Genomic DNA, 15,867 nt, shown 5'->3' with positions numbered 1-15,867 from the left:
CCCTCCAAACCATGTTTGACCACCACACTTGATTCACCTCTAGAATCCAAAACAGAGGAGTCTCTAGGCAGGCAGCCTCCCTGGGAATAGAGAAAGGCAAACGCTAATTTTCAAGGCAATTACATCTGCAAAAATGCTTTAGCCCACTGACTAGAAAATGCTGAGACTGCAAGTACACAACTCCAGCAGCAATAAACACTGTTCTCCTTTTTTCCTTTTCCTGATAGTATTAGAAGTTCTGTCTCTGAAATATTTTTAAAGCGTGAATCTTCCCAATATCTGAAAAATTTACAGACATCATTATTTAGCATTGTACTCTTCCCATTAGTTAAGGAGGTTCAAGTTCACAAGCAAGAAATAACATAATTTAAGCAAGAAAGCACATAATTATGAGAAACTAGGGGTATTTGGGCTTTTTGAAGATATTTAGGTATTGAACCAGACATGCAGTCAAGATGCCAAGAGCTTTTTGTGGACAGGAGGGCAGGTTTCAGAGAGGAAGCGTTAAATGTGATTTATTTGCTTTAAGGTATCACATCTTGTCTAAGCAAGTTTTCCAGGCTCCCTTTTGAATCAATTGAAGAAAGCACCAACATGAGATTATTCAGACCATCCTAAAAGAGTCATGACTAATCTCTTCCCGGACATACCTATCTCTCTTTTCCCTAATACTAGGGTACCTAAAGAAGCAACCCTGATAAGGCCCCTGGAAAGAGCTGAATGGCTTGTCTTGGCAAAGCAAGAATTTGGACTTGTGCCTCCATCACCCTCGGCAAGCCTGAAACTACCTCATTTACATCCAAATAAAGGGAAAAAATGGGTATTTTGAGTGTATATAAATGGGCATATGCTACTTGATGGACTTAAAGGTCTTTTAATCCTAAACAATTGTCCAAAATAAAGCTGCTTCTATGCACACAGATGCAAGTGCACAGAGAGAAGTACAGTTGCCACAAGCCTGATTTGCCCTAACAAAAGCAACTTCCTCTTCACACAATCATCCCAGGCCATGGATCTGAATTCCTGCACTTGCATCCAAGGGAGAGAGCCATTTTCATCTCTGATGCATTCCTTTTACTTCCATTGAAACCGATTACCACACTGCTGCTTTAGCATGAACATAAATTTTTCCGACTTAACATGTTGCTTTAGGACTCGGTTCCACTCGACAGTAGACTTCCATATGTGCTGTAATGTTTGTGTTTCTAAGCAATGCCTCGGCAACCACATCAGGGTTGCCGAAAAACGAAAATGAAAAGCCTGCTTTTTAATTTTCTTTTGCTGGCGATCTCGGTTGGAAACTCGAAGGAAAAGAAGGTCGTCTACCTTCCCCAGAAGAAATGTAGCCCATAAGGCCAACATGTTGTTAACACACACCAGAAACATTTTGGTGGTATGTGTCTATTTTAGAAAAAAAATAAATACACTTCACTGGGATTAAGTTGGGAGAAAAAAAATTAATTTGCTGACATGTGAGAGGCACAGAAAAAGATCTTGTTCTTGTGGAAAATGCCAACAGGTGTTTTCTAGGGATGTTTCTTTCTTCTTAAATGCCAGAGTACTTCCACACAAGCAGGCTTGGCAGCATCCTTTTGCATATTTTGTTGAATGCTTGACAAATTAGCTGCATAAACTTGCGTAAATTTCATTTCGCAGCCATTAATGAGTAAGAAAGAGTTTATTCAGATGCCTTGACCACAGAGGATACTAACTTCACTTTCACCTTTTTTCTTTTTTAAAGACTGAGATCTAAATCTCATTGCAGTCTGTGGAGAGATACAGATATTTTAGGATCATTATGAAAACCTGCTCTGACCCATACTATAGAATTTCACTCAGCTACTCCTGTAGCACAGTCTAGAATTTATGCTTGACTGAAGACCAGCCCCATTATTTTGCTGGGCCGTGAGAATCAAGCATTTATGCCTTAGTTCTAGAAAGCATTTAAACACATGCATAAGTCCCTCCCTAGTCAATAAAAGCACTTAAACAAATACTTTGTTCCTGCTGAAGTCAACTGGATGTTGACACAGCAAGTACCTCGCTGAGCAGAACAGGCTGCTAACAGGGAGCGTCAGGGAGCTGCCTTACTGTACTTTGGAGCTTAGAAATGGGGATGCACTTCTTCATTTTCACAGCAACCAAACAATAGACTTTCCATCTATTGTGATGTTCAAGGATGTTAAGATTTGGTCTTGCCTGGAGCCGGGGTGCAGAGTCAAAAATATGTATATGCGCATATATTTCAGTGAAGAACAAATATCCTCAAAAGATTCATGTCACTCTTTCGACAGTGTCCCTCAGCCAGGCTGCAAGCAAGCCTTTTCAATGCTTCTGTTGGGAAATACTTATAAGCAATTCAGCCTCTGCCAGTGCCCAAGTGACCACTTCCCCACCCACATCCCTCCTCACTGCGGACACTCAGATCTGCCTATGGAAAAGGACACCCAAACTCCCACAACATCTGCTTCCACAACTCCAAATGCTCCAGTGAGAAGAATTCCCCCTGGTCCCCTCTGGCTGGTGGTTGTCTTCCTATCAAGAAGACCACCCTAAAGTAAAGCTCCAGCTCACTGCCCCACTACCCCCGTGGAGGCTCCCCTGACCCTGAAGCTGCATCTCACAGCACAGAACCGGCTTCTCCACACCTCAGTGAGGCTTCAGGATATGCTGGCTGCCTCTGATTCCTCTTCCCCATTTAGAAATTTATTCTAACCTCAGTGAAGTGGTTAGGGGCACTTAAGAGCCAGTTATGGCCCATTAGAGGCTGTGCTGAGTTAGTGGGAGGGAGGAAGATGCTGAGAGCTGCTATGGCCAGGTTTAGTGGCATTTTCCTCCTCCCTCACTGGTATCTGGATTCAAGGGGGCAGCAAGACCTCTGGGAAAGAATCTAAAAAGGAGCAGATGGGTTTTTTTCTGTGGTCCACAGCAACTGTGACATCTCCCCTTTGAAGCCCAGCAGCAACAGTCCAAACCCCAAATGCTGCTTCCCTCTCCCGATTGCAGTGAGGGGGTGGGCTCTGTGCACCACCCCCAGCACCCACGTCTAGGGCAAGCAGGGCTTGCTCTGCCCATGCTGCAGGGCAAAGTCCCATAGAAATTGAAGTTACTGTAATTATAACTTGCTTGAACATATGGTTTCAGGGATCTTTCTGCATGTAAAATGCATGAATATGCATCAAAACTAGATGTCACTGCTTAAGTTACATAATCCTGCACAAACATATATTTAAGAGGGACCCGACATCCCCTGTTTTTTAAGGGACTTTAGCCGTGATTAATTCTCTGAGCTTATTAATCACAACATGTGCTAGTGTTTGATAAATTGCCCAAAAGTTGCATTAGCTAATAAGTATAAGAACAAAACGAAATAGTTTCATCTGTTTTTATAATAAGACAAAGAGCATCATGGGAGCATACACGGTGGTCATGAATAAAAGAGAAACATTCATTTATGATAATTGGTTTCAGCTCCCCGTTTGGCTGGTTCTTGTGACCTAAATGTATCCAGTTGTTTCCTTTCTTTCCCGTTGGTTTTTGGGTCACTCCTAATGGTTTAATTCAACAAAAAATGTCTACCATTTCCTGTAACCTCTGTCTTTTTTCATTCCTCCTTCCAAAATGTTTTTTTTCTGTGCAGCATCTAGAGAAATCTCCCTCTCTCTCTCTCCCTCTGTTTCCTTCCAAGTGAACAAAGTCAATATTGTTGACAGAAAAGGTTTAACTCCAGGCAAAAGGAAAAAAAAAGTAATAGTCATTTATTTGTCTCCACTTCTGAGTTCACAAGGGGTTTTTGTTTGATCCTGGCGGTCAAGACTTTGACACGGAACATGCCCCCTCTGACCATGAACAATTTATGGAGGGAGAAAGAGACAAAAATCCTCATTCATGTTTAAGAAAGCAAAGGAAATGGCTGTAGATTAATATTTGTGCATTTGTAGCAAAATTTCTGATAGGTCTGTAACACATTCAACCACCCTAGTTGAGAAACACAAGAGGCAAAACTCAGCCCTGGAGAGTTGAGTTTTGTTACTCTTGGACACCTTTCAAAACATCAGCCCTCATTCTGCTTTTCTTAGGGCAGCTTTTTCCTCCAGCAGAGAGTGAAAAACGTTGTATGGCATTTGCAAGGAGGCGGCGCACGCTGGCAGGGGTTACCTTGAAGCACAGGCAGGGAGCACTTGCCACGGTCTTCCCATTTGCACTCATGCCTGATACTCCCTGAACACTGCAAAGTGCTTTTACATCTCCCATTTAGCCTGCTCAAAGTGACAGGGAATGAATTTTCTAGCGTGAGGCCCTGAGTTCAAGCTGGTGGGAGATGCGGTGCAGCGCAGCACTGGGATGCCAGAAGGGTGTTAGCAGGGATACCCTAATCATGTGCCATCAGGAGCCCCTGTTTCACCACATTAAAGCCTTTGGGGCTGAAATTCTCCTTTGCCAGGTGTCTGCCTCCAGCAGAGTTTTCTAGGAAATGGCAAGGAGAGTGGGAGAAGGGGAGGCCTGGCAGTTTTCCAACGCAAGATTAGAGAAAAGTGCTTAGTCGATATAAAAATTCTAACAATTATTTTTTTGGAGTTGCTCTCACGCCTCCATCTTCTGGAAAGGAGACTGGAAATTTGGTGTCACCCTGGGAACAGGGATGTGCCTTTTACATCCAAATTTGGCAAAGTGAAAAGCCTTTGAATACACCCCACTGAAGATTTATTAGCCTTTGGGAGAAAAACCTCTACAGATTTTGTCTGCCTTGATCTCGCTCCATTTTGGGGCTTCTAGGGCTTGCTTCTTCTGGGGATTGCTCAGGACTTTCCTTGCTATAATTCCTTTCTTGGCTGCTGGACATGACTGTGGCTCTGGGCACCAGAAGAGAGAGCAAGAAATCCATCTCTGCCATCTCGGCCCCTGGGCTCCCACCACTGCCCAAATCAAGCAAAGAGGAAAGTAACAGAACTGCAGAGCAGGAGAAATGGGGCAAGGACCAGGGAGAAGCCACGAGCAAGCACCTAGTGGGAGAGACTTATCCCATAGGGATGCTTGATATGACATCAGGGAATTGGGATGAGGGAGAAAAATGAGCCAGGATAGTCTGGCAATGATATATAATAAAGGCATAGATAAAGCATATGCACAAGGGAGGTGATGAAGGCCACAGATAAGGGCTTGATTCTCATGTTTCAAGGCTTCTGAATTTCAGCCTCAATTTCTCATGTAAAGCAGTTTGTGTCTGTTATCATTTCTGGAGTACCCCAAGCTCTCCACCAAACACACCAGGAAATGAAACAGCAGTGTCTGTCTCACTGCTACACCAAACACCCACTGAAACAGCTGACAGGCTAAAAAGAATGGCAGGAAGACATAATGAGAGGGCAGAGATAGTCAGATTAGAAAACACCATAATTTTGAGTATGCTGATGGTATGCATGAGGTGTAGTGAACTGCAGCAGTAAATCAAAGTCTGCTCCTGGAACTCTCACACGGCTGCTATCCAGAGACCCTCTGGCTGGAAATCATTTCCCCACAAAATCATGGGTGTGACATAAATATTCATGTGATTTTAACTATACAATATCTAGGAAGTTTTTAACCCTTAAGAATCATCATTCCTTGCAACCTTGAGCAGCAGAAATTCTAGCTTTCTGTAATCTGAAATTCTAGCTTTCTGAAATCTGTACTTGCCCATTGCTTTACACACCTCAGAGGCTGAGGCTTTCAGAAAAGAAATCCCAGCTGGAGAAACTCCTGCTAAAGTTGTGGGCATCACCAACACTTTGTAAAGTGGTACTACCCATTCTTAAGCATTCAGTGGAGGCTGGGAGCATAAATGTGTTCAGAATATAATAGGATACATTTGGAGAGGACAGCTCTATCTGCAGCTAGTAAACACTGAGCTCCAAGCACAAATTGCATCACGTGCAACTGCTGGAGGATACTGGAGGACTATTGCTGGCAGCTGGGTCCAGGACCTCTCCATCAGGACAGGCTTCCTACTCTCTAGAGAGGCTACCCACAGCTGAGCTCTTTGTCACAGCCAGGATTTGGGATGACCAACCCTTGCTCTTGGGCATTACAACTCACATGTGCCATCACCAAGGGTCATGCAAAGACTCTCCTGCCTGCCCTGAACAGCCACTGTCTTCCCTGAAATAGTCCCACCTTGGCTGCTCTGGTTTGGGGATATATTTGACACCACCCCCATGCCCTCTGCAGCATCACCCAGCACAGACAGAGCCTCAGAGAATTCAGCTGCAGATTAATGCACCTCCCCTACCAGTCCAACAGAGCTTGTGACTGCCGGAAAAACAGCATGAGGAAGGGCCAGAAAACTCCTTACACGTCAGAAAATTAAAACCCACTGTCTAGACAAGAGATCAGGAATTATCTTAAATTTCAAGCAGTGAAAATTGACCAAGGGGAAGGGGAAGGAAAAAGGAGAAAGCCTTTATTGGCAAAAGGGATGATTCTTTTTGGGTGCATCATACCTACAAGGGGAAATTACATGATTTCACTGTCAGTGCTGCTAAAAGATGACTGCAGCAAGCTTTGTTCCTAGTTCTGCACTTTCCTATCATGGAAAGTCCATGTGTTTTATCACGTACAGTCCTAGTGCCAAAACTTCTCAAAGGAGACAGGTTTGCTACCACACAGGACACCTGCTTTGTGTCTGCATGCACGAGTCATGAATGAACACATGATTGAAGGGAACTGCAAATCTTAAAATATGACAGGCATCAAAATGTTATTGCATCCTCTCAACAGCTTCAGAAAACTGGTTTTCTCTAATGTTATCAAACCAGGGATGAGAGTGGAGCTAACTTCTACTGGATAATCACAGAAAAACACTACATCACGGACTTTCCAACAGAACAGACTGAGTACCTTTGTGAGGGGAAACTAGCACAGTGTAGAACACTCAAACCCATTGTGGATAAGGTTTAATATCCAAATCTGCAGCTACTCCAGAAACACAAAGATGTACCTTTAGCAATACACTCTGGTTCAATCTACCCCACTTATCTCAATAACACTTTAAGATGATCTGCATTCTACACAAAAGCATCGTGACAGCAAACTTTGCATTACAAAGCACTTCTGTTCCCTGTTTTAGATGATCACATCTCATTCTTCAAGGGAAGAGCTGCACAAAGGTTCTACGTAGATGTTGATGTGTGGGTTTAGCTGTGAGAAATGACTGGCTTTAAGTCCTACCAAATTATTTCAATTGCATTAATTAAGCAGCTTCCTAATATTCCCAAACCCCCAATTAAACATGCAGCTCTAGGAGTACTGGATTTCCATCTTTAGAGGTGCTGGGGTGAGTCTTTCCAATCATACTGAATAAAAATGCTCACTCTCTCCTGAAGTACAAAGAATGAGGCTACTGTAAATAAGGCTTGGGCTTGGATCTCGCTCTGCACAGGGCTCTGCACAGTCGCTCACATCTCCAGCTTACACACACTAACAGTGAGTGCACGAAAACAGCTGTGCCATTTTTCCATGTCATGCCACTCAGCCACATGCTTTTGAAATGGTTCCATTTCATTATATGCCTGATACGCTTTCTCCTCTTTCTCTGTTGCACCAAATAAAAGATACTTCTAATCTAAAATAAAAAACCAAATCCCAAAACAAGCGACTCTAGCATGAACACATGAGCACGTTCTACCATATTCCTTTCATTTTCCCCATTTATTGACCTCTCCTCTGTGCTACCCAGTTCACTGAAGGGTGTGTTAACATGCACAGCGTGTCAGTGTATTTCCACAGACTGGGATTTAGGCGTGGTTTTGCATATGAGAGTAGGAATTGCTTGCCTTGCAAGCTATGTGATGACATGCTTCTCATTCTGACAGACAACCTGCTCTGTCCCCAGCTGCAGGGTGCTCCAGGCACACATTCCCTTCCTTCTGTCAGGGGCTGGGGCTTCTTTCACAGGTGCCAAATGGCAGTTTGGGGTGGTTCACCTGATGTTTCCAAGTCTAGCACCAGGCTGTGGTTGTCATGACCTTGTGAATAGCAGCTCAGCCAAAAGGCAGAGGGACAGGATTTATAAAATATCCCACAGAAAAGAACTCCCAGAAGTGGCACGTGAACCACAGCCAGGTCTGCTTCTGCAGGGCAAGGCAGAAAGGTGTGTCACTGCAAAGTGCCCTTACAAAGCTGTCACTTTTGCAAGATGAGGTCCTGCAGTGTGGTCGCTCTCCTGGCACTGCAGCCCCTCAGAGACTATTAAAACTGAAAAGTCATTCATAGAAAGGAACACCAAAAAATACACAAGTCTTAGAGAAAACCTCTCCCGCCTTTCAAGGGACTCCTGTGTGGGATTAGGGGTACCCCCACTTCACACCCAGCACTGTGTTTCAGGCACAGGGAGGGTCTGCAGGAGGGACCATTCCACAGCATTCTGAGCCAGCTGCAGGTGCAGCACTGGCTCAACCCAGAAACAGGGTCAGAGTGCAGAGCAAAGTGCTGGCCTGGTGTCTTCACAAGTTTTGCTTTAAAGGTCTGCAGTTTTTCACACCTCAATCCAGCCAGGCAGGCAGCAATGCCAAAAGATGGCTGTGCAAATTACTCTTGCCTGCTGTATGGAGGAACTGGGATTAACACAGCACAGGATAGCAAAGCGCCCCATAGTCCTACAAGTAAAGGGTAAGAGATGGAGGTGACAACCCAGAAATGGTGGAGTTTGCCATCTTACCAACCTCAAGCCTAACTTAAAACCATAGTCAAAAGACTAATGATAAAGCAAAAGCCTCTGCCAAAAAATATAGGCAGGACATTCCTGCCAGAATATATGTTAAAGAAAGACACACAATTATTTTTTAGAGTCGCTGGCACAGTGCTTTCAGGAAACCTTTCCCTTTAAACACTAAAATTAAACAAACACATGAAACGCAGGGAGAAATGTAATTACTTTATAGCTTGACTTTGGTCTATTGCCTCGGGTATCCAGTTCCTTTTCTTAGTGATGTGGAAACTCAAATTCCCCCCTAACAGTGTCATTAATTCCTTGGCCTGGAGAGCCCAGCTTTCCTGATGCATTTTGCATCAGGAAATCCCAGCTGCCCGCACCTTGCTCTGAAAACAGCTCTGCAGGTGACAAAGGAGCTCCTGCCCTGCTCCCAGCACAGGAAGGGGGCAGGAGGGCTCCCCTATCCCCCCTGAAAGGAGGGGATTAAAACAATTGGGTTCCCAATAAAACAATTAAAGACCCAGGCGAAGATCTAGCTCCTCTGACCTCCAGCCCTCCCAAAACTATCCTCGCCTGCCAAAAAAAATGACAAGGGGTGTCTATTTCTGCTTGCCTTTTTCCTAAGAAAAACACCTCCCCCTCTCCCTCCTCATGTCCCCCCATGGCTCTTCCTCCCGCACACAGTCAGGGCTGGCTAAGGTTCATGTTAAATGAACACCCAGTCCTAAAACACACCCGGGACGGCATCCAAAGGCTACCAGAGGCTGTCGAGAAACTCCCGCTGGTGTGGGCGAGCTCATGTGCCCCCCACTGACCACCCTCCCTCAGGCCAAGAGCAACTTTAATGCCCTGGAGAGAAAACAAACAGGTTTGGGGGAGCACAGGGAGCCCCGTGGGAGCAGAAGCGTCTCTCCCGTGCTTACCTTCCCCCTGCCTTGCCTTGTGGGATGCTGAGGAAATCCTCACCTCTCTGTGCCAGCCTGACCGGGCGGCCATCCTAGCTCCTTCCCTGTGCCCAGGCAGCTGCTCTCAAGAGAAGTTTTCTTGGGCACTGCCAAGAACATCCCAGCTCTTTTCCGACTGAAATCTTTCGAGGTCTGTCCTGGAAGCAGCCCCGTAGCTGCCTGCCCTTTGCAAGCTGTCATGCAGTTTAGCAGGAACCCAGCCGGACTGTGTGAGTTTATATCCACCCCTGTGACACACACACACACACACACAGAATGTGCCTGGCATCTGAAGCAGCCGATGCTGGATTTATCCCTTCCCTTGTTGCCAGTGACTGACATAAGTGCTGGGAACTCTTGGTGGAAAACTGCTTATGAGCTTTGGGCCTGATCCAAACCCCACTGAAGACAAAGGAAAGACTTGTGATTGCTTTGGAGCTGGCTTTGGATCAGTCCCATTATCTCTGCCCCAAGAGCAGTGTACAAACAAACCAGCAGGGACTGGGGCACTGTAAGCCCATGCCCAGAGGCCCATCTCATCTGAGGAAAAGAGAAGCAGGGAGGTGCATCTGAGCCTTCCTTGAAACATCCACCCAGAGCCCTCCCAGGAGGGGCATAGCCTCGGGAACTGAACATGATCACACCCCTCAACCCTCACTCGTGGGTGGAGATACCCTGCTCAGGAGCAGACATCCAGATTTCTCTGCTCAGCGTTGGTATCAGCTGCACAAAACATCCAGAGCCAGACCTATATCCGGACTTCAATTGTGCAAATCATCCACCTTGCAGGCTGAATCTGCTTTTATCTGTCAAACACCATCAGCTTGCACACTCCGACACTGAGCACATTCATGTGGCTCACAGGACACAAGTGTCCCCATGAGCTCTTCCCATTCTAAGAGAGACCAAAAGACTAACACTCTCAGGCTCCCTCCCACCTAAAAATCCACAAAACAATTTTTTTGTCAACAGCTAAGCAGTAATTTGCATTCTTCCTGGGTAAGAGGCTGCCTACAGAACTGAAAAATGATTTGACACTGTTTCATTCCACTTCTCCTGGCAGCACTACCTTTCTCTTCATTTACTAAAAGAAAAAAAAAAAAGAGCTGAAAAAATAAATTGTTAAGTCATGCTTTTCTCTTTTAAGGCATTTGTTGTAACTATACAAGGCTTTTTTCCCACTGGGAGAATAAATGAGAACCATGAATCACACCAAACTTACCTAAGAAAAGTGCAAAACAATTCTCTGTCCTGGGATTACAGAGTCGATGACTCATGACCCTTTCTTGTAGAGTTTAGGCTACACAACTTTTGTAGCATAAACCGATTTCCTTTGGAGGTAAAGGGGTTTTTAACCAATACCCTTCCACTTGTGCCAGTCCTTAGTGGGGGACCAGTTACACTACACTATGACAGCTCTTCTTGGAAAACTGGCAAACAGCTTCCTTGCACCCCAAGTTTAAAAACACATTTGAATTCCTGCATTTTAACAGACTACCATGTGTCAATGGAATGACAATAAGCGGCAATGTGGGTGTCCTTCAAAGAAGAGGAGCAAGAGCCAAAATGAGTTGCCCTTGGCTCTTTGTGCAGAGGCTGAGGCTGTGATCTGGCTTGTGTCTGAGGTGGGCTCAGACCCTGCAGCAATTACCTGGCTCAGCAGTGGGTGGGGAGGTGTGACAATGCACTGCCCTGCTGTAGAGCTCACACCAGACAGTGCTCACCTAAGGCTGGCACAGCTTAAACTGTGCTCAGATACCCTAAAGAGGGTAACTCTGGGGAGCAGAGCAACCCCAACAAGTTTCAAAGTCTCTTGACATTTTTGTGATGCTGAACTCTGAAAATTGCAGCTGATGTTGGGGGTCAGGTAACCCCGAGCTTGAAACACACAACACTAAGTTATTTTTCAGTCCTGGCTTGAACTATAGCTTTGCAAAAGCCTGAGTCTCTAGGATTTCCCACCCTCATCCAAAGAAGTGGAGAAGAGAAATTGAGGATTTAAAGGGAAATAAGTTAAACCTCATAGCACGCAAAATGAATTCCCTAACCAGAAGGGTCTTGCCACATCCTCGGAATGGTGTCACGGCTTGAAAACATGCCTTGTTTCTAAGCTCATTTATTTGCTAGGAAAACTCAGCCACTAGTATGTCTTAAAGAAATCCCTAGAAATGCATCTGCAAACAGTTGCACTGAAATTTCAATTGCTGAGTGTAATTCACAGCAGAGCGAAACCCTGGAATCTCTGTGAGTGCAGGGCACAAATAGCTCAAGGAGGTGTTTGGTACGAAGGAAATGGTGATGCTTCTTCCATTTCCCATGAATATCATATGCACTGCTTCAGCCATATGTTGCGCTGAATCTGCCACATTCTTCGGTGGTGGGCACAGATGTGGACAGATCTGACAGATCAGGGTCTTAGGGTCACACAGGAGTAAATTGGGGGCAGATGATTTGAGCGTCACAGCTTATTTTTAGGAAAAAAAAGGGGGGGAAAAGATTGCTAAGAATCATTTCTACCATGTGTCCGAACAAGAAACGCATTTATCTCACCTAGTAAAAACAAAGAAGAGTTTCTCTCAAATAAGGAGTTTGTTTTAAGAGGCTAACAAAGATTGTTCTATGCACTCTATGGATCACAGGTGCTGCAGAGAAACATAGACTTTGCCATGTATTTCCGTGCTTCATTAACATGTATTATTTTCAGACAGTCTCCAACAGTGCTCCAGCTTTACAGGCACAGAAGTGACTCCTTTGACAAATAAGCAAAGTTTCTTCTCAATTGCCTGGCTTACACTGTTCTCTGGTTATTCCTCTGATTAGTGCTATTTTGCTTACATGCACACTGTGGGTGATAAAAGACATCAAGGAAATGGAAAACGCTTTCCCAATAATATCACCACTGCTAGAAGATGGAACAGAAAACAAGGAAAAAGGAAATCAGTGCTTATTCAAACCCTATAGACCACCAAAATATAGCAAAAATGTAACAGATTCCTTCACGTCTATTATTTATGCTTGTAAGAGCATATTACACACACACACACTTTCTGCCTCCTGCTGCACAAAGTTTAAAAGCAGGGAGTGAGGATGAGGTCGCATTTCTTCATGAGACTCACAAACTGCACTGCCCAACACTCACTCATATATGAGGCTCTGCAAAGCTAAGGCAGAATTCAAACCCAAATTGCATTTGTCAAAGAAGGACAACAACACTGCCTACCACAGGATAGGGCTTGCAAAGGCTGCTTTGAGAAGGAAACCAGAAGAAAACCCTGGATGCACTGGGATGGTGAGGACAAGGTGCGGATGGCAGGAGTGTCCCAGCCAACCCAGTCCCATAAGTCTTTGTGTTATGGCCATGCCTGGTCACTTGTAGTGGATTTTTCCAGGCCATCAGCTCAAATTACTAATAGCCAGCATGGGACATTTTAGTTGTATCAGGCAGACATTTACCCTGCTATGAACAAACAAACCCAGGCCCCAGACATGTTGGAAATTGCTCAGAGAACAATGTCACCCCTTTGCTCCCCAAGTCCAGTGCTTTCTGGAGCCTAAGCAGGAATGGGGTGAAGCTGATCTGAAAGCAGAGCTGGAGCTTTTCCATTTCCTCTTACAAGTCACTGAGGAGTTGTAGGTGCAATCAGTTATATTTTTTCCCCTATGTTTTCCCTGTCTGTTTGGCTAAGAATAAATGGCCTGGATTGATGAAGCCTAAACTCTACTGATTTTCCTGCATCTTGAGATTTCTCAGAGGCTGCTTCTGGTTCTTCAGAGGGGTCACACCAGCTGGCAGAAGGATTCAGACAGGATTTAGGCTGTGTGATGCTGGGCCAAAATTGTGTTAAGTGTGGCTTGGTGATTAAATTGTTGGAATAGGGATCAGAAAGCCTGATGTGTTAGGTAAATATGGACATTCCAGCCTAGCCATCCAAGCTTTGAGCAGGGATCATGTCACTTAAATCCTTTTGCCAGCTGAGATTCACAGTGCTGAGAAGGTGACAGGCAGGTAGAGAGGGTGGCATTTTGCTGGCCCAGTGCTTTGGGGTCTTCATGAGCACACCAGAGCTGTGTTTTGCTCAAACACCTGGCACTGAGCATTGGAGCCAGACAGGACTGCTAGAAGAAAACAGAAGCCAGACAGAAGACGGGATGCTACAAGAATTGAAGACACTTCAAGCTGACTTTTCTTTTCTGTGGGACTTGTCTTTAGCTGGGTCAGCTTCCTGATCTGGAGAGCAGAAGATTCCATATACAAGGCAGGGAACAGGAGCAGATACCCAGGGTAGGGAAAAAGTAGAACCACCACTTTCAGAGGCAGTATGAGTTTACTTCAGATGAACCCAGCCGCTTTAATTGCATTTGCCCCTAAAACCTGGTGATTCTGAGCAATTCCCATTAGGCAAGCAACTAACCAGGCATTTCCCTCCTGGAGAGACGTTTACCCCATGCAGGGTGGGTAGAGACAAGAATAGGAGTCCATGAAACCCTACCATCCCTTGCAGGGTAGAGCTGCTTCCCAGGAACCAGAAGTTTAAACCAAGCTAAGATTTGGGAGGAAGTTTGTTCTTTGTTGCTGGTTTTTCTCCCTGACTGCTGGTTTCAATCACTTCTGCGTTCAGTTGCTTTGTGGCACATCAAATAAGCAAAGGTCCCCTAGAAACTCCTGCATCAATTTTGTTTTCGTCCACTTGAAAAACAGCCTACTGGCCTTTAAATGCATCCCCTGCTGGCAGAGAAGAGAGGTTACATTTTATACAGCCTCACCACCCCCATATGGTCGTACCTGGTCACTTCTGGACACGTGCAAACAGTATCACAAAAATACAGGGTTTTGCAAGATTGTCTGGTCCATCCCTCTGAGTGCAGCAAACAGCACATGAGAGGTATCTGACAGACCTGCTTTCAGAATCCTCGTATGGCAATAGAAGCCACAGTTTCACTCACCTTCCCAACAGAAAGCTTTTTTCTCCTGTCTCTCCAGTAATGATCCAAGCTCCCCATCACCTCTGCTCTGCTGCCAGACTGCAGAGCAAGATTTCCTTGCCCAGTGGGATAACCTGCTACCTATGTGCTGTTTTCTCTATTTCTCCTTCAAGATAGTAAAAGAGGAATAAAGAAGTACGTGGGAAAACGGAGAAGAGAAATATAAACCATTACAAGAAAGAAAAACAGGACATGTTTATGGGGGACAAACAACTGCCTTCCTCCTAGAAATGACACCATCCAAAGGCTGTACTGGCACTGTTAACAGCTGAGGGTAGAAGAAGGAGTAGTTCAACTCCCAGCTCTGCTGCAAGCTCTCTTGCAGGTCTTGAAAATAAGTGTTCATACTTCAGAATGCCTCAGTTCGGGTCAACCTGCAGCTTAAAAAACAAAAATATGCTTCACAGGATTGTTCAAAGCTTAAATGAGCATTTGAAGAGCTCTAGGAGAAATGAGATGAAGGGCACTTTCAGAGAGACAAAGCATTATCATCATAAAGTGTAATCTTGGTGGTTTTCATGAGCAAGCGTAAGATTCCAGCAGTAATCTTTAAAGCAACATCCATTATCTGGAAAAATAGCTTACAGCTAATGGTCTATTACAGGTCACACTTGGTAAAACTCCATGCACATTTTCCTCCTTTTTCCCTTAAGAGCACTTGGAAATCCTCTGACAGCTGCCTGAGGGGAACAGCCTGGCTGGCTGATGGCACACAGTGACATGGAGAGACGAGGAGGACCATGCTCCCATCACACACCAGGTGAACCTCCAGACTGACACCATGAACCCCTCAAGATGCCTCCACAGGGCAGAGATCTCACCCAGTCACATCTCACTTGGTCTGCAGGGCTTGGTGGGGCTAGGCACTCTGTATTAGGACTCTGGTTGGAGATAAGGGTCAGTCTTAGCCACCTCCTTACCAGGACATTTGGGCGGCAAAAAGCAGGAGGTGGTGTTCTCCTAAATGGATTTCTTTCATTTGAGACTCCCTGAAGACCTGCATGAGCCAAAGGGCCCGGAATGGGGGATGAAACCTCACCTAGCCAGGCTGAGCCCCTCAGCACCCTTGATGCACTTACTGCTTGTCTTTCTAGAGACTCTGCTCTCCCAGGTGAGGAACTCTGTGAAGATCACAAAAAGTTCAAAAGGGAGCTGAAAGCACTGAATCCCCATCCAGCCTCAGCAGTTCAGCACCCACCTCCCTCCCAGCTGCTGAACCTCTGTGGGGAGCAGCCCCCTCTCCCAATATCA

General features: G+C 45.3%; 1 long non-coding RNA gene across 1 annotated transcript in view; it reads right to left on the bottom strand.

Moving 5' to 3' along the window:
* LOC121665836 overlaps nucleotides 1-9,864 on the bottom strand; it is a 116,959-nt gene extending 107,095 nt beyond the window's left edge. Inside the window, exon 1 of the long non-coding RNA XR_006016491.1 lies at nucleotides 9,656-9,864. This is a non-coding gene — a long non-coding RNA (uncharacterized LOC121665836). The remainder of the gene's footprint in view (nucleotides 1-9,655) is intronic.
* Between the last annotated feature and the right edge of the window lie 6,003 nt (nucleotides 9,865-15,867).

Source organism: Corvus kubaryi, unplaced genomic scaffold (genome assembly GCF_017639235.1).
Source record: "Corvus kubaryi isolate FWS band 111438036 unplaced genomic scaffold, C.kubaryi_AGA036_p1.0 37334, whole genome shotgun sequence".
NCBI lineage: Eukaryota > Metazoa > Chordata > Aves > Passeriformes > Corvidae > Corvus > Corvus kubaryi.
This window is presented reverse-complemented; position numbering and strand designations above follow the sequence as displayed.